This window comes from Malaclemys terrapin, chromosome 1 (genome assembly GCF_027887155.1).
Source record: "Malaclemys terrapin pileata isolate rMalTer1 chromosome 1, rMalTer1.hap1, whole genome shotgun sequence".
Taxonomy (NCBI): domain Eukaryota; kingdom Metazoa; phylum Chordata; order Testudines; family Emydidae; genus Malaclemys; species Malaclemys terrapin.
In genome coordinates, this window is record NC_071505.1 from 179,112,922 (window position 1) to 179,131,146 (window position 18,225).

General features: G+C 45.6%; 1 long non-coding RNA gene across 1 annotated transcript in view; it reads right to left on the minus strand.

Annotated features, from left to right (window-relative positions):
- Nucleotides 1–18,225, minus strand: part of LOC128847739 (uncharacterized) — a 113,545-nt gene that overhangs the window by 57,275 nt on the left and 38,045 nt on the right. The window contains exon 3 of the long non-coding RNA XR_008446942.1: nt 949–1,036. This is a non-coding gene — a long non-coding RNA (uncharacterized LOC128847739). The remainder of the gene's footprint in view (nt 1–948; nt 1,037–18,225) is intronic.

An 18,225-nucleotide genomic window follows, 5' to 3' on the forward strand; every position in this document is an offset into this window, starting at 1 on the left:
GGCGCAGGCTGTAAGGGCTATCGGCTGCAGACAGTGCCATGTGTCAGTAAATAGAGTTGTGGGAAAGAGCTAATTTTCACTTTTCAAGTATTCACTGAGATTTTTCTAGTGAAAAATTTGATCCAGGCTCAAATGTGAGCCTCTTCCACTACTGATGGTAGCTTTACAGGGGAAAACTGCATGCTCATGCCTGGGCATATTTCACTTTTTTGTGATTTTTTTTTTTAAACAGCCTTTTAAGACTTCTTTAATCTGTTAGTGAAATTTGATCCTTTAGTCTCTTTGGCTTCTAAAATCTCCCAAGCTTTCACCTCTGCCTTCCAAAAGTTACCTGAAGATATCTGTATTGCAGTCTGAAGAATTTAGTTTTACTGGCCAACTCCAGCCATTTGTGAGGAGTTCTATGAGGCTTTTTGTGAATGATGCTGTCACACAATAAATAAGGGCCAGGACCTGCAAACACTTGCTATGAGGCACAGTGCTTGGTCCTGGGCCTACTCACTGTAGTGAGCAATGTACCTGGTAGCAGGTGTTTGCCATGGCATTGCATTGTATTCTATTGTATTACAATGACACCTGAAATTAGGATAGCTAAAGTAAAATACTTTGTGCTTTTCAGGGAAGGTGAGTTATTCCTTTCTCTTGGAACCAAGCAGAGGTGAGAAGAGATAATATGAAACATACCTTTACCAAATTTCTGTTGAAGACTTTTTCATTACCTAGTAACATCACCCATCAATATGGTGGACAAACTACTGCTCTGATCTATACAACCACCAGACAAATGGAGATCCTAGTGTCTTAGACAGCCCAGATTCAACAGAGGAGGATGACTTTCCAATACTACATGAAAATGAAATCACTCAAGAACGGAAAGGCTACAGGTATTGACAACATCCCAGCTGAACTGATGACATTCAGAGGAAAAATAGTAATAGATGTACTCACCAAGATCTGCAACAAGATCTGGCAGACTGGTGAGTGGCCCTCCATGTGGACACAGTCACTAATCATCACTCTGGCAAAGAAAGGCAACCTGCAATTGTGTCAAAATTACCAGACCATAAGCTTAATTAGCCAACCCAGCAAAGTGATGTTGAAAGTCATATTGAACAGACTGAAGCCGCAAATGGAAAATATCATTGCTGAAGAACAGGCTGGCTTTCGTGCTGGAAAAAGTACCACAGAATAGATTTTCAACCTTTGTGTTCTATGTGAGAAGTACTTATAATACCAGCAGCACATCTACCACGTCTTTGTTGACTTCAAGAAGGCGTTTGACAGAGTATGGCATGAAGCTCTCTGGGCAACCATGAAGAAGTACAATATTGGTCGTAAACTTATTCTTACCATTAAACAACTGTATGCCAAGGCCAGCAGTGCAGTTCTTGTCAATGTCACAATAGAGAGTGGTTTCGCACCGCTGCTGGAGTCGGGCAAGGCTGCCTTCTTTTGCCCACACTGTTCAACATCTACTTGGAGCACATAATCATAACCCTCTGTGTAGACAGTGCAATGTCAGAGCTTCTCTCACCAACATAGCTACCACCTCTTGTAAAGGTGGAGTTTTTAAGCTCATGGGAGCGCTCTCTCTCATCAGCTTAGATCAGAAGTGGGCAAACTACGGCCCGCAGGACCGTCCTGCCCAGCCCCTGAGCTCCTGGCCTGGGAGGCTAGCTCCCAGCCCCTCCCCTGCTGTCCCCGCTCTCCCACAGCCTCAGCTCGCCCCGCTGCCGGCGCAATGCTCTGGGTGGCGGGGTTGTGAGTTCCTGGAGCAGCGCAGCTGCAGAGCTGGGCCTGACCCAGTGCTCTGAGCTGCATGGTGGTGGCAGTGGCAGCGTGGCCTGGCTCCAGCCGGGCGGCACAGCTGTAGTGCCAACAGCCACCGGTGCTCCGAGTAAGGGGGCAGGGAGTGGGGGGGTTGGATAGAGGGCAGGGGAGTTCAGCGTGGTGGTCAGGGGGAAGAGGCTGGGGTGGATGGGGTCGGGGGGAGAACGGGGGTTGAATGGGAGCAGGGGTCCGGGGGGGGCAGTCAAGAAGGAGGGGTGTTGGATGGGGCACCTGGGGGCAGTCAGGGGACAGGGAGTGGGGGGGGTGGATGGGGCAGGGGTTCCAGGGGCAGTCAGGGAGAAGGGGTGGTTGGATGGGGCAAGGGTCCTTGAGGGGGCATCAGGAATGAGAGGAGGGGTTGGATGGGGTGCGTGGGGCAGTCAGGTGCAGGGGTCCGGGGGCGGTCAAGGGACAGGGAGCGGGGTAGGGGTGGATGGGGCAGGCGTTTTGGGGGGTGGGGGGGACATCAGGGAACAGGAGGGGTTGGATGGGGCAGGAGTCCCAAGGCAGAGCAGATGGGGGGGGGCGGGCCACAATCCCCTCCCCTAACCGGCCCTCCATACAATTTCCAAAACCTGATGCGGCCCTCAGGCCAAAAAGTTTGCCCACCCCTGGCTTAGAGCATCTTCACCAGAAGTGCTACAGTGGCACAGCTGCATCGGTGCAGCTGTGCCGATGCAAGTTTCTGGTGTAGACCTGCCCTAAGTCTCTCCTGTTCTCTCCCTGTGGCACATAGTTTAGTCTCATGAGGATTGAAATGCTTTTGTGTGAAGCTATTGTGTTTAATATAGGGCTATCCAGGTGAAAATTAACAGCTTCTGATATATAGGTCAGAGATGATCTAATGGTCTCTTCTAGCCTTATATTCTATGAAACTATGAAAAGCATTTCTTCCTTTTTCTGCATGACCTGAATTCACTCTTCCTGTTAGGCAGGTTTAAGTGGTGAGTGTCATCTTGAGTTATCTTTTAATCTTTCATCAATGATTGAAATGTTGCAGGATGACAACCAAAACACATTCAAGAGTTCAAAACTGTATGGAATGATATGTAGTGGTTAGAACAGGAGGCCAGACATTAGGACAACTGGATTCTATTCTTGGTTTTGCCATTTACTCATTAAGCTTCACTGGGTAAATCATTTTGTCTATCTATTCCTCAGTTTGCCCATTTTCATACTGTGTGTAATGATATTTACTTATCTGAGAGGGGTGTTTTGAAAAACCAAATAATATTTGGTAAAATGCTTTAATAGCTTCATATAAAAATGCTAAATAAATGCAAGGGTGTGTCTACACAGCCAAAGTTGTGCAGTGGCTAACCTGCCTGAGCTCCTTTGAATCCAGGTAGTCTAGGTAGCAATAACAGTTAAGTCAGTGCAGGGTGGGCTTCGGAGCAGACTAGCAAGCCAAGTAAGTACCCAGGATCAGTGTCAGACTTGTACTATCCATTGCTGAAACCCACACTGTGCTATCTTCATTGCTACTGTTACCTGAGCTAGCTGTACTCAAGCCAGCTCTGATAAGCTAGTCTGTGCACAGCTTTTGCTATGTAAACATAAATCTAAAGTTTGAAACAGTACTACATTACAGCATGCTAGGGAACTGTTAGTGTGCACCTCTTAAGGTCTACACAGGCCAGTCAGTGCTCTTTAGAATTCACACCCCTGTAGTGTACATTGCCACAGTCCTAAGACATACCAATTTCCCAAAGACATGCCCTCAGTAAAGAGGTCTAGTGGCTGATGACTAACAAACAGTATTAAACAATGTATTTCCCTGCCTGACTTCATGTTTCGTGGTTAGAGCCAGAATTCTTGGTTTATGTGTCCACCTCTGCCATATAGTTGCTGTGTGAACTAGGCTTAACTTCTCAGCTTTACTTCACACACATATAAAATGAGTATAATAATACCCATAGTGAGTTGTCATGAAGTTTAAAGCCAGAAGGGGCCAACAGATCATCTAATCTGACCTCCTTTATGGCGTAGGCCACTAACACCACCCAGCACCCACACCAAAGTATTACAAGCCGCAGGAGACTAGACTATTATGTGCCACAGGCAGAGAATAGGAGGGACCAGGATGCACCAATGCCCAAGGCCCCTGCAATGGCAGGGAAGTGATTAAGGGAGATATACCCAGATAACCCTGGCATATGACCTACAACCACATGCTGCAGAAGAAGGCAAAACAAAAACCCATGGTCACTGCCAATCTGGCCTGCTGGAAAATTCCTTCCTAACCCCACGTACGGCAATCAGCTAGACCCTGAGAATCTGAGCAAGAACCGGCTAGATAAGCCTTTGAGAGAGAGAATGCCCGGTGCCAACTCAGAGCACTGTCTATCCCAGTCCAATGTCCCATCTCCAGCCACAGCTATCCCTGATTCCTGCAGATGACGGGTTGAAACCCTGAAGCATGAGTGTTTATGAACCTAAGACATAAACCAAAAGTGAGCCCCAGGGCTGCTGAACCCTGCCCCCTACCGTCAGAAACAAGGTTTCTCTCCTCCTCTGTCGCTTCCAACTGATAAGCCCCCAGCTTGTAGCAGAAATTCTTATGATTAGACCCTAAGTGCATGACCTTGTACTTTGTACTATTGAATTTCATCCCATTTTTGTCACTCCAGTCTTCAAGGGCATCCAGATCTCCCTGTGTAATATTCCGATCCTCCTCTGGATTGACAATGCCTCTGGGCCTCAATCTGGGCCTGTATTTCTCTGTCTCTTAACTCCAAGGCTCTTTTGTGGGCAGCTTCCTCCCTGGCTGCCTCTGCTTCTTTGAGTTTCAATTGAAACACACGGTCCTTTGCCTTCTCTTCTGCTTCCAGTCTGGCCAGCTCTAATTAGTAGCTGCCTCACTGGTAGTCATTTTTCTGCTCTCTTGTGCTGGGCCACACCCCTCTGCTGTTCACTGAAACTGGGATGCACTCAGCTCAGGGGCTTCTTAGTTAACAGAGACTTTTCCAGCATCCAGTGTTTAGCCTTTCTGGGCAATTTGCAACCTATACAACTCTAGCTTCTTCTGATTGTCATTCTTACTTATTTTGCTTATCTTTCTGTCCCTACTTCCCTTACCCAAAATAAGCAAACAGAAAATAACAAACCAGTAACCACTTTGTCTGTTCTCCAGCCACCACACCCAAAACTCACTTAAAATCATTACCAGTATCTCAGAGCAATCAGCTGTGCACAGATCCTGCCGACTATGCCACTATAATGGGTTGGATCACAGAAACCACCTTGGGACTGCCAACTGATGTGCTGAGACTACCTCTAAGCCCATTTTCCCTGGCAGCTTGGGACTTCAGTGCCCTGCCTGGTTTGAGCCAGACATGCTAGCCTACTACAAACTCAAAACCAGGTCTGAACAATGTCCCCCAAAAGCTGCAGGTTTAACTGAAAACAGCATAAGAAGTGTTCCTGTTTCCAACACTCAGATGCCCAGCTCCCAATGGGGTCCAAACTCCAAATAAATCCATTTCCCCTTGTATAAAGCTTATGCAGGATAAACTCATAAATTGTTCGCCCTCTAGAACACTGATAGAGAGATATGCACAGCTGTTTCCCCCCCCCCCCCCAGGTATTAATACATACTTTGGGTTAATTAATAAGTAAAAAGTGATTTTATTAAATCCAAAAAGTAGGATTTAAGTGGTTCCAAATAATAACAGACAGAACAAAGTGAATTACCAAGCAAAATAAAATAAAACATGCAAGTCTAAACCTAATACAGTAAGAAAGTGATTATAGATGAAATCTCACCCTGAGAGATGTTCCAGTAAGTTTCTTTTACAGACTATCCTCCTTCTAGTCATACGGTACTACCCCCAAGTAGTTAGATGTATTAAAAATCCTTGCTACTGGACTAGCAATCTCATGTCATGTGCCAGTTCTCTCAGTATTCTGGGATGGAAATTATCCAGTCCCCTTGATTTGAGCACATTAAGCTCTTTATGTTTTTCTTCCACCATCAGCCACACTGCCTTCATGCACATCATCCATATTAACACTGTTACTGAAAACTGCAGCAAAGTGTTCTTTTAGTTTTGGGAGCTATACCTAGATGATCTTTAATCTCATTCCCAAGTACACTGTACTGCACTTTACTGTTGGGAAGTTTACTTAAGTAATATTTATTAAGCTCTAAACCTGAGAATTAGTCCCTGATCTTGTTCTGGCTGCACAGAGAGTAACAAAAGTTATTATACTGTATATATTCATAGGCTGTTAAATCAGTATGCTGCTGAACAAATTTTGGGCCAAATTCTGCTCTGAGCAACACAGGAGTAAATTCCAAATTAACACATTTCACTGTGCAATAAATTTAACCCTCTCTCATGAACTGATTGTTTTGGAGATTAATATTTAATACCATTGGATAGCTGAGATCCTATTCTTTTAGATGTTGCAAAGTATTTTTTTTTACTAGCAGCAGCAGTTCTTTACATCTTTGCCACTAAAATATATCTGACTATAAGAAGAAAAACAAAAGCAAAGATGGTGATGTTAACATCAGCTCTCTACTGTCTGATCCATGGGCTAAAAAGAAATGGTAGGAAGGCACACTCCCTAGAAATCAGTGGCATCCGATCAATGTATGCAAGACATTCATTGCATGCCCAACCAACTGTATGTTGTCCAACTGATGGCCCGTGGGCTGCATGTGGCCCATAGGACAATTCCTTCTGATCCTCAAGGAGGATGCTATTTTGTAGAAGAACATGGAGTCTTCTATACAGCATGATCTCCTATGAGCAATGTCATGCACGGAGGATATCATTTTGGACTACCTAAGCATAGGCACCAACTTCCTCTCTATCCAGGAGGGGGTGCTCGACCCCCCTCCCTATACCCCAGGCTTTGCCCCCACTCCACCCCTTCCCTCAAGACACCAACCCCCCTCTTCCCACTCTCACTCCACCCCTTCCCCTAAGGCCGCACCCCTGTCCCTCTTCCATGCCTCTTTCTGCCCCCTCCCCTGAGCATGCCCCATCCCCTCTCCTCCCGCTCCCTCTCAGTGCTTCCTGCAGGGCACGGAACAGCTGATCCATGGTGGGTAGGAAGTGCTGGGAGGGAGGGGGAGAAGTTGATCAATGGGACTGCCAGCAGGGAGGGGAAGTGCTAGGGGGAGGAAGGGAGCTGGTTGCCGGTGGGTGCTAACACCTGCTAACTTTTTTAGCACTCACGGAGTTAGTGCCTATGTACCTAAGGCATGCTGGTGTTTCACAGCACATCAGAATTTAAATCTGTCACTCTGTCTAGCAATGCTTTTTTTATTTTTATTTTTTTTTCGTTCAGTATAGAAAATGCCAAGTTCTGGACTTCACACAAATTCCTGTCCCTGAAAGAACTCACTTTCCTAAATTACTAAATCACTTTTGTCTAATAATAATTCTTATTTTTCCCAATCACATTTAAGTTAATTATCACAGGAAACTATCGAGGTTAATCAATGAGGAGCGATATTAGACCTTCTTATAGGAATACAGGCTCACATGTGAACTGTGGTTTTAAACTGAGTTTGGATTTTAGCACAAGTGATAGGTCCAAAACATGTGACCAAAAAGAATGAACTCATGAGAAAGAAAAGTTTGTTTGTGTTAAATTTCCAGTGACCTGGAAATACCAGTGTTATCTTATTTAAAGTTTGCACAAAGCAATAAAAATAAATAAAACATGGTTAATTGGGCATCTGGTCAGTAAATAAATGCTTAAAAATACTTAGACCAGAAATTGAGGGGTAAAATACGACAAAGTGAGAAGGGGAATAACCTTGAAAAGAGTAGAGTGCAGCCCTAAGCTGCATCAGCTAAGGTCTGAAAACCAGCAGAGTGACATCAATTGTTTGTTACAGTGTAGGGCAGTGGTTCTAGGGTGACCAGACAGGTAGCCCTGCCCCCTACCATCAGAAGCAAGTGCTTGAGCACAGCTATTTGTTTTCTCCCCTAAGCCATAATTTAGCCCTTAATGACTAGACAATAGAAATCATAGAATCTTTCCTTACTTAAGGAACTGTGCTCCCAGTTGTTATGAATAATACCTTACAAAGGGGTTATATATTCCTTAATTAACAGAATAAGCTCACCATGTTTATTATGCTTTCTCTTTAAATGGTGAAACCTGATGTTGACAGCAGATGTGTAAGATTATCCCAAAAATCTCCTAGCTTCTTCTTGATCAGCTATTTTTCTCATTTTTGTTTTGTGAAAGAAAATGTAGAATCCAATGAAGTAAAAATCTTAAGTGGATCCACATGTTCCATAGAATCTCTATGGATAGAAATTTCATGCTCTAATAAGAATATAACATTAGGGATCTATTATAGACCACCTGACCAGGACGGTGATAGTGATGATGAAATGCTAAGGGAAATTAGAGAGGCTATCAAAATTAAGAACCCAATAATAGAGGGGGATTTCAATTATCCCCATATTGACTGGGAACATTTCACTTCAGGACGAAATGCAGAGACAAAATTTCTCGATACTTTAAATGACTGCTTCATGGAGCAGCTGGTACGGGAACCCACAAGGGGAGAAGCAACTCTAGATTTAGTCCTGAGTGGAGTGCAGGAGCTGGTCCAAGAGGTAACTATAACAGGACTGCTTGGAAATAGTGACCATAATACAATAGAATTCAACATCCCTGTGGTGGGAAGAACATCTCAACAGCCCAACACTGTGGCATTTAATTTCAAAAGGGGGAACTACACAAAAATGAGGGGGTTAGTTAAACAGAAGTTAAAAAGTACAGTGACTAAAGTGAAATCTCTGCAAGCTGCATGGGCACTTTTTAAAGACACCATAATAGAGGCCCAACTTCAATGTATACCCCAAATTAAGAAACACAGTAAAAGAACTAAAAAAGAGCCACCATGGCTTAACAACCATGTAAAAGAAGCAGTGAGAGATAAAAAGACTTCCTTTAAAAAGTGGAAGTCAAATCCTAGTGAGGCAAATAGAAAGGAGCATAAACGCTGCCAAATTAAGTGCAAGAATGTAATAAGAAAAGTCAAAGAGGAGTTTGAAGAACGGCTAGCCAAAAACTCCAAAGGTAATAACAAAATGTTTTTTAAGTATATCAGAAGCAGGAAGCCTGCTAAACAACCAGTGGGGCCCCTTGATGATCGAGATACAAAAGGAGCGCTTAAAGACGATAAAGTCATTGCGGAGAAACTAAATGGATTCTTTGCTTCAGTCTTCATGGCTGAGGATGTTAGGGAGATTCCCAAATCTGAGGAACTGTCACAGATTGAAGTGTTACTAGAGGAGGTTTTGGAATTAACTGATAAATTTAACATTAACAAGTCACCGGGACCAGATGGCATTCACCCAAGAGTTCTGAAAGAACTCAAATGTGAAGTTGCGGAACTATTAACTAAGGTTTGTAACCTGTCCTTTAAATCAGCTTCTGTACCCAATGACTGGAAGTTAGCTAATGTAACGCCAATATTTAAAAAAGGCTCTAGAGGTGATCCCGGCAATTACGGACCGGTAAGTCTAACGTCGGTACCGGGCAAATTAGTCGAAACAATAGTTAAGAATAAAATTGTCAGGCACATAGAAAAACATAAACTGTTGAGCAATAGTCAACATGGTTTCTGTAAAGGGAAATCATGTCCTACTAATCTATTAGAGTTCTTTGAAGGGGTCAACAAACATGTGGACAAGGGGGATCCAGTGGACATAGTGTACTTAGATTTCCAGAAAGCCTCTGACAAGGTCCCTCACCAAAGGCTCTTACGTAAATTAAGTTGTCATGGGATAAAAGGGAAGGTCCTTTCATGGATTGAGAACTGGTTAAAAGACCAGGAACAAAGGGTAGGAATTAATGGTAAATTCTCAGAATGGAGAGGGGTAACTAGTGGTGTTCCCCAAGGGTCAGTCCTCGGACCAATCCTATTCAACTTATTTATAAATGATCTGGAGAAAGGGGTAAACAGTGAGGTGACAAAGTTTGCAGATGATACTAAACTGCTCAAGATAGTTAAGACCAAAGCAGACTGTGATGAACTTCAAAAAGATCTCACAAAACTAAGTGATTGGGCAACAAAATGGCAAATGAAATTTAATGTGGATAAATGTAAAGTAATGCACATTGGAAAAAATAACCCCAACTATACATACAATATGACGGGGGCTAATTTAGCTACAAGAAGTCAGGAAAAAGATCTTGGAGTCATCGTGGATAGTTCTCTGAAGATGTCCATGCAGTGTGCAGAGGCGGTCAAAAAAGCAAACAGGATGTTAGGGATCATTAAAAAGGGGACAGAGAATAAGACTGAGAATATATTATTGTCCTTATATAAATCGATGGTACACCCACATCTCGAATATTGCGCACAGATGTGGTCTCCTCATTTAAAAAAAAATATACTGGCACTAGAAAAGGTTCAGAAAAGGGCAACTAAAATGATTAGGGGTTTGGAACAGGTCCCATATGAGGAGAGATTAAAGAGGCTAGGACTCTTCAGCTTGGAAAAGAGGAGACTAAGGGGGGATATGATAGAGGTATATAAAATCATGAGTGATGTGGAGAAAGTGGATAAGGAAAAGTTATTTACTTATTCCCATAATACAAGAACTAGGGGTCACCAAATGAAATTAATAGGCAGCAGGTTTAAAACAAATACAAGGAAGTTCTTCTTCACACAGCGCACAGTCAACTTGTGGAACTCCTTACCTGAGGAGGTTGTGAAGGCTAGGACTATAACAGCGTTTAAAAGAGAACTGAGTAAATTCATGGTGGTTAAGTCCATTAATGGCTACTAGCCAGGTTGGGTAAGGAATGGTGTCCCTAGCCTCTGTTTGTCAGAGAATGGAGATGGATGGCAGGAGAGAGATCACTTGATCATTGCCTGTTGGTCCACTCCCTCTGGGGCACCTGGCATTGGCCACTGTCGGCAGGGCCGGCTTTAGGCCGATTCAGCCGATTCGGCTGAATTGGGCCCCGCGCCAAGAGGGCCCCGCGCTGCAGCTGTTCACCACGCCCACTTCCCCCTCCTCCCCTGCCCTGCACGCCCCGCCCACTCCCCTCCTTCCCGCGAAGATTTGCGGGAAGTCTGAGACTAAGCAGCAGGGGCGGGCCGGCCGGCAGCATGAGGTAAGCTGGGGTGGGGGCAGGAGAAGGGCTCCGGGGAGGCGCGGCCCGTTCCCACAGGCCCCAGCATGGCCCCCGTGGCCCGGCTCCGGCCCGGTCCCCGCGGCTCGGGCCCCCCCATCCCCCCCCCGCGGCGCGGCTGGGCTCGGGGCCCCCCTGGACCCCCTGCGGCGCGGCTCGGCGCCCCCTGCGGCGTGGCGCGGCTCGGCTCGGGGCCCCCTGCGGCGCGGCTGGGCTCGGGGCCCCCCCGGCCCCCCTGCGGCGCGGCTGGGCTCGGGGCCCCCCCGGCCCCCCTGCGGCGCGGCTGGGCTCGGGGCCCCTCCGGCGGCACAGCGCAGCTGGGCTCGGGGCCCCCCCGGCCCCCCTGCGGCGCGGCTCGGCTCGGCGCCCCCCGGCCCCCCCGCGGCTCGGCTCAGGGCCCCCCGGCCCCCCTGCGGCGCGGCTGGGCTCGGGGGCCCCCCGGCCCCCCGGCGGCTCGGCTCGGGGCCCCCTGCGGCTCGGCTCGGGTCCCCCCCGGCCCCCCCGCGGCTCGGCTCGGGGCCCCCCGGCCCCCCGGCCCCCCTGCGGCGCGGCTGGGCTCGGGGGCCCCCCGGCCCCCCGGCGGCTCGGCTCGGGTCCCCCCTGGCCCCCCCGCGGCTCGGCTCGGGGCCCCCCGCGGCTCGGCTCGGGTCCCCCCCGGCCCCCCGGCGGCGCGGCTCGGCGCCCCCCCCGGCGGCACGCCTCGGCTCGGGGCCCCCCCCGGCCGCGCGGCGTGGCTCGGGTCCTGGGGGCGGGGCTTGCAGCAAGCCCCGCCCCCAGGAATTGGGCCCCACTCTTGCTAAAGCCGGCCCTGACTGTCGGTAGACAGAATACTGGGCTAGATGGACTTTGTTCTGACCTGGTATGGCCGTTCTTATGTGATTATTATTTTGGAATGTTAGTCCTTGCATGAATGATTTGGGAGCATTCTACCTCGTTGTTTCTTATCCCCTGTTCATAACATCAGAGTGGTTTTATCAGAGAGTTTGTAAACATTAGAAATCACCAGCAAATATAAGTTTGAATTTCACAAACAAAGGAAGTTCCTGTTGTGTTAAGAATAATAATAGAGTCCAGAGGTATAGTTAGGAAGAAAAGTAGTGAGTGAGTAAGAGAGATTAATTCAAATTGCACAAGCAACACTGCAGGAAAGTTTATTAAGCAGAATAACCAGTTTTCATAAAACTCCACCCCTACAACCCTCAGCACAGACAGTAAATAAGCAGTAATATACAATAGAATATGTAGTCAGTCAATATGCACATGTCTTGGGTGTGGCTTAACATACCCAAGAGGTGTATCATTAACTTATGCACACCCAACCTTGCATTTGTTACTGCACTTGTAAGATGGTATCTTGACAAAAACAATATTGGTAGATGTAGTTACATTTCTATGAAGTACAAATCCACCAAACAAAACAGTGGTAGTCTGGTGCTTGTATTTGATACAACTATAGACTTGTTTTAGCTTCAGATCTCCTAGTGCAACAGATGACAAAACAGTGGAGGACAAAGGTGTCTGTAGCATCCCATGTTTTAAAGCTATAGAGCAGGGGTCGGCAACGTTTGGCACATGGCTTGCCAGGGTAAGGACCCTGGCGGGCCGGGCCAGTTTTATTTACCTGCTGACGCGGCAGGTTAGGCTGATCGCGGCCCCCACTGGCCGCGGTTCGCTGTCCTGGGCCAATGGGGGTGGCGAGAAGCCGCGGCCAGCACATCGCTCGCCTGCGCCGCTTCCCGCCGCCCCCATTGGCCCGGGACGGCAAATCGCAGCCAGTGGGGTCCGTGATCGGCCGAACCTGCCACATCAGCAGGCAAATAAAACTGGCCCGGCTTGCCAGGGTGCTTACCCTGGCGAGCCGCGTGCCAAACGTTGCCGACCCCTGCTATAGAGTCTATAGTTGTATCAGATAAAACTACTACAACATCTATGTGATGTGACTTTTTAATTCCCTAAAATACTTCCTCCCTCTCTATATCCCTCCCCTCCTTCCATGCCCCTTTTTGCATCTTCCCTACCATTACTCTATTTTCATCTCCTGGTTTTGATAGCAGTAGGGATTTAAAAGAGAAACTCTTGACCCCAGCCTTGCTTCTGCTGTGTGGTGCTGGTGGAGCTATAAAAAGGGAGTGCCTCTGGCTTCAGCTATGGCAAACAGCTGTGTTATTGTTAAACAGCTGAGTGGAATAAGCTGATAGTAGTAGCTTCTCTTCTGATGCTCCACTACTGCTGATTAGCTAAGAAAAAGGGCAATGCCAGTGCTTCATTTGTAATGAAAGAGGTGCAAGGGCTCAAGCAATTAGGTGCTGGGGCTCAAGCAATTTTTTTACATTCATAATTGATGCAGCAAGCCCGGAGGTGCCAGGGCTATGAACAATCAAGCCAAGAGGTACATGGGCTCAGCCCTGGCACAAATGAAGCACTGAAAAAGGGGGTTACCTCAGTGCTAATACCAGTATAGGTATTGTTAATAACAGGATGAAAAATTGCTAGACAGACACACTGTTAGTGATGGGTACTAAATATGGCTAGCATGGTTAAAGCACATTTAGTAATGCATAGCAGCTAGCCATGTGCTGCCCTTGTCAGCAGACAGAGGCTGTGTTTGTTAAACGTCAAGGCAGGCTGAAAAGCTTGGACATCTGAGGCAGGGAAAGATGGGGCACAGAGTAATCAGATGTTAGGGTTACTGCTCAGGTTATTGTGGGTCAGTGCTATTGTGGCTTTGTATGGGCAGTTCTGTATGCCTTTGTGATGTATGCATTTTTCATTTTAGTAATTGTACCTTTTAATTGCTATGAAAGCACTTACTGCCAAGGGTAAGCATCTGAACCTCAATGAAAATACACAGATAAATGCATAATTTTAATGGTCTGTGTGCGTGCGCGCATGCCATTGTTTCATCCGAAGGGGAAAAATATCCCCAGAAAGCTGGTCCTAAAAAGTAGGGCATTTTATCCTGCTATCAAGAACAAAAGAAAACAGATTGTTATTACATGAGTTGCACCTTTTCAATGACTGTATTACAAGCCTGAGGCTGTCTCTGGGTGTGGCAACAGGGGGAAGGGGATGTCAGACTGTCGTTCTCTAGTTTCAGGCTGTCAGTTGTTTTACTAGATGATAATGCTTCGGCAGGCTGTTGTGAGTTTTGTCCAGTCAGTTTTATCTCACTTTACCATATATGGAGCAACCCGCTGCTTGCCTCTGGGGGTATCTTTCTGATACTGGGACATAAAGACTGCGAACAGCCTGAACAATTATTGAAGAATAACACACGATGCTCTGTTAAAGAGAGATCTCTTGAATATTTTTTTCCCCTTTAGCTTGTCTTCCCCATGTTCTGCACTGGTCACTAGTGGGTTTTTTTGTTTGTTTGTTTGTTTCTGTTTGTTTTCCCCTTCTCAGTCCCTGTGATCTGTCATCTGAATAGTGTGTGATGAGATGTATCTCAAAGTTCATTTTGCTAAGCATTCAGCCTTTGACCAACAACACACATTCCAGGGAGCTGCAAATAGCCTGGCAGTGTCCGTTTTCACTACCGAATTACTACATTCCTGACTGGATTGTATTTTTCCCTGTGTTTGATTTTGCCAGGTGAAATAAATGGGTTGTTTAGAAAGGCTGACCTGACTCAGAGAAAAACAAAGGAAAAAAATACATAGTTCAGCAGTTTTTTCTCTACTGAATTTTTTTTCTGTTTACTTCCATTTTCACTCTTTGTTGATCCCTTCTTTTCACTGACCTTTAATAAATTAAATGTTGATTCTACTTTTTCTCTTCTGCCTTTGGCAGCTGGGAAAACCCTCTGCACCAGCTCCCAGATTTTTTAATTTTTTTTAAATTAAACACAAAAGTTAGTCCAAAAGACATCTTTTAGCCTTCTCCTTTCCCCTATTCATATCAGCAAATGCTAGCATATACTTATAGCTTTGGGTACAGTAACTTCAGATTCTTAAGAGCAAACTGCAAAGGTGTCTGTGGGGTTTTTTTAAGGGGGGGGGGAAAGCTTGTACTTTTGTTGTTGTTTTTTTGTTTGTTTTTGTATTTTTGCTTCTTTGTGATGTATAAAGAAAGTCTGAATATCTTTATGGTTTCCTTTTGCTCATTTTCTACCTTAAACCTGAGCTACCACTGGGAAGTTGTACCAGTATAATGATGTTCATTAGGGGTATGAGGATTCTTTGTTTGTTTTGTTTTTTTACCACGGTAGTTATGGTAGTAGAAGTCATGGTGTGGATGCAGTTATAACGGTATGAAGCAGCATGGTTAAAGCAATATAACTTTCTAGTGTAGATAAGGCCTTAGCAATATCAGGAACAGGAGTCGGCAACGTTCGGCACGCGGCTCGCCAGGGTAAGCCAGTTTATTTACCTGCTGATGCAGCAGGTTCGGCTGATCGCGGCCCCCACTGGCCGCGGTTCGCCATCCCGGACCAATGGGGGCAGCAGGAAGCCGCGGCCAGCACATCCCTCGGCCCGCGCCGCTTCCCGCCGCCCCCATTGGCCCAGGACGGTGAATAGCGGCGAGTGGGGGCCGTGATCGGCCGAACCTGCCACGTCAGCAGGTAAATAAACTGGCCCGGCCCACCAGGGTGCTTACCCTGGCAAGCCGCGTGCCGAACGTTGCCGACCCCTGATCAGGAATGTCAAAATTGGTCTTCCCTAGTCCTATCTGGAAGACTACTAGGGGCAAAAGGGATGTTTACTGTGAACTTACACCACCTTAACTGAAGAGTTAAGGATGCTGTATCTTTAACAAAGGGGCTTCATTTATTCAAAATATCCATCTATCATTGAAGTTAAATAGCTGTTAAGACTACCTGGGACCGGATCTTTAGGTAGTGTAAATCATCATAGGTTCATTTAAATCAACAGGACTGTGTTAATTTAAACCAGCTAAGGGTCAGACCCAATATGTCTGACTAAAAATCCTTTTCCCTACTAATAGACTATCTTTTACTCCCCTGACTCATAGAATGTTTGTTACATTAGAAATTCAGGTTCTGTCTAGGTCAGAAGACTCTGTCAATATTTCACTGGTTCTCCAATCCTTAGAGAATCAGATTTTAAAAAAATAGTTTCAGGCCACTTTAATCATAAAAGAAGCAAAGATAGCACAAGAATGTTGTCTTTGCTTTACAAGTCACTTTTAAAACCTTAGTATAGTCAAACTTGGGACCTAACATTTCAAAGAATTGTGGTGTCATGGTTTGCAGGAAGAAGATGGGCAGGAGAGATAATTTGTGTGAATTGTCCTGCTTCTTGGCAGTTTCTTTTTTTTTCTTCCCCAATTTTCAAAGGCTGGCATCTCCTAGATTTTTTTTTTTTCCTCCTGTGTCTTACCTACTTCTTAAATAGCTGCACTTACATTACAGTGAGGAAGTTGCAGGTCTTCAGGGAAAGGGATTCCTTAAATGAACTAATCTGATATCTTTAAAAAGAGATTTTGGTTTCTCAGTATCCCTCCTGGTCATTAAAGACTGGAGCTGGCATCTGTGCTTGCTTGAATTAAATAGTCCCTGCAGGCTCTTTGAGTTAAAGAGTTGTTTATTTTATTCATTTGGTTGCTTCCTAGTTATTTCCGTAGGGGTAACTCCAAACTGAGCTCTTATGTTTGTTTACTTGCCTCACAAACTATTATTTCTTTCTCAGTGCTTGTGTATTAGTGAAAATGTTGAACTCCATCCACTTTGCTTTTATTGCTGTCTTTTACCTGGAGTTTTTTCCTGCCGTGGTCTCTCTTTACATATTATTAACAAACTATCTGACTATAAAAATGTTCCCCATTAGCTCAGAATAGGATAAGGTTCAGAGTCAAACATGCTCTTGTTTTATTCAATACTGTTACAGTGTTGCCAACTATCATGATATTATCACGAGTTTCATGATGATTGTTTTCCTTAAAGCCCCAGCTCCTGGAGTCAAGTGGATATTGATGATTTCAGCCTTGATTCTAAAGAAAAAGTAAGTTTCTAGCCATTGTGGCTGTAGAGGAAGTTTCAAAATGTGACCCCCAGCGCACCGTAAAGGCTCAACAAGAGAAGGCAAATAAAAAGAACACCAAATCTGTTACTTTTACATAATCTCCTCATTTTAAAGCCAATCCCATGATTTTTGGTGAGCCTGACTCATGATTTTTTTAAACATTTGGGGTTGGCAGTACTACTAATATACCATCCACCCTTATTGTCTCCAACCAACATTTACAAACTTGAGGGGCTAAAAGCAAGCACTCAATTCCATAGTTAGGCCCCTTAAAAAAGATGACCTGCTTTTTAGAGGGGCTGAGCATCTGCAATTTACTTCTCTCTCTTATGCCTCTCTATTCCATTAGGAATGTAGAGCTTTCACCACTGCCTTCTGAGAGAGCAGTAGAATAGGTTTCCATGAGTGCCTTTTTTTCCCACTGGACCAGATCATTAGCCCACACCCAGCCCCATACCAGGAGGGCCAGTTGGCTGCCTTTAGGCTGGCTTGTACCCTTCAACCTGTCTGGCATGGGTGACACTACCAGGAGTAATGATCCCTCCAGCATAGCTCTCAGAGTCATAGGGGCGCAAGAAGGCCTTCTCATCACATAAAGCTGCAGTCCCCAGGGAAGGATTTTACAATTTACTTCACTGGTACCTAAATATGGGTGCACGTGGCTAATTCTACACACTCAGGTTTGAAAATGTTGGTCATGAACAATAGCACAGTGCATCTCATTCCCACCTAAACTTAGCTTTTAACCATGCTGTGTTGGATGGCAACTGGGATTTAGTCATCAGATCACCCATATATTCTCACAAGGCTCCCTTCTTAGCCCCTTCACTTGTCTCTCTCTTCCTACCAGGGCATGTTATCATTTCAGAGTTTATACTCCAGTTCCAGTTCTGTGTTGATAACAGCCAGTTCTTTCTCTCACACCCTTCTTGTACTGCATTCTCTCAATCTTATTCTCAAGCACAGCTCCAGTTTTACTTTTTTTCATTGAAACATCACTAAGGTCTAGATCCTCCTACTTGGCAAGCAGCCTGCAATGCCCCACCACACACCTCATCCACTTCCATTCAAATGTCACAGACCTTCTCTTTAAGATCTTTCATGGCCATTTAGTTCTGTAAGTCTCGTCTCATTCCTATGCTCTGCCTAGTTTGTCCTCTGCTTAGATCCTATATACTCTCTTCTTCTCTGTCAGGAGTCAGTTGCATCTGCAGCTGCTGACTAGCCACCTGGGAGAGTATCTCAACCAGCATATTGTATTGAGTCCCTCAAAATTCAACTCTTCCAT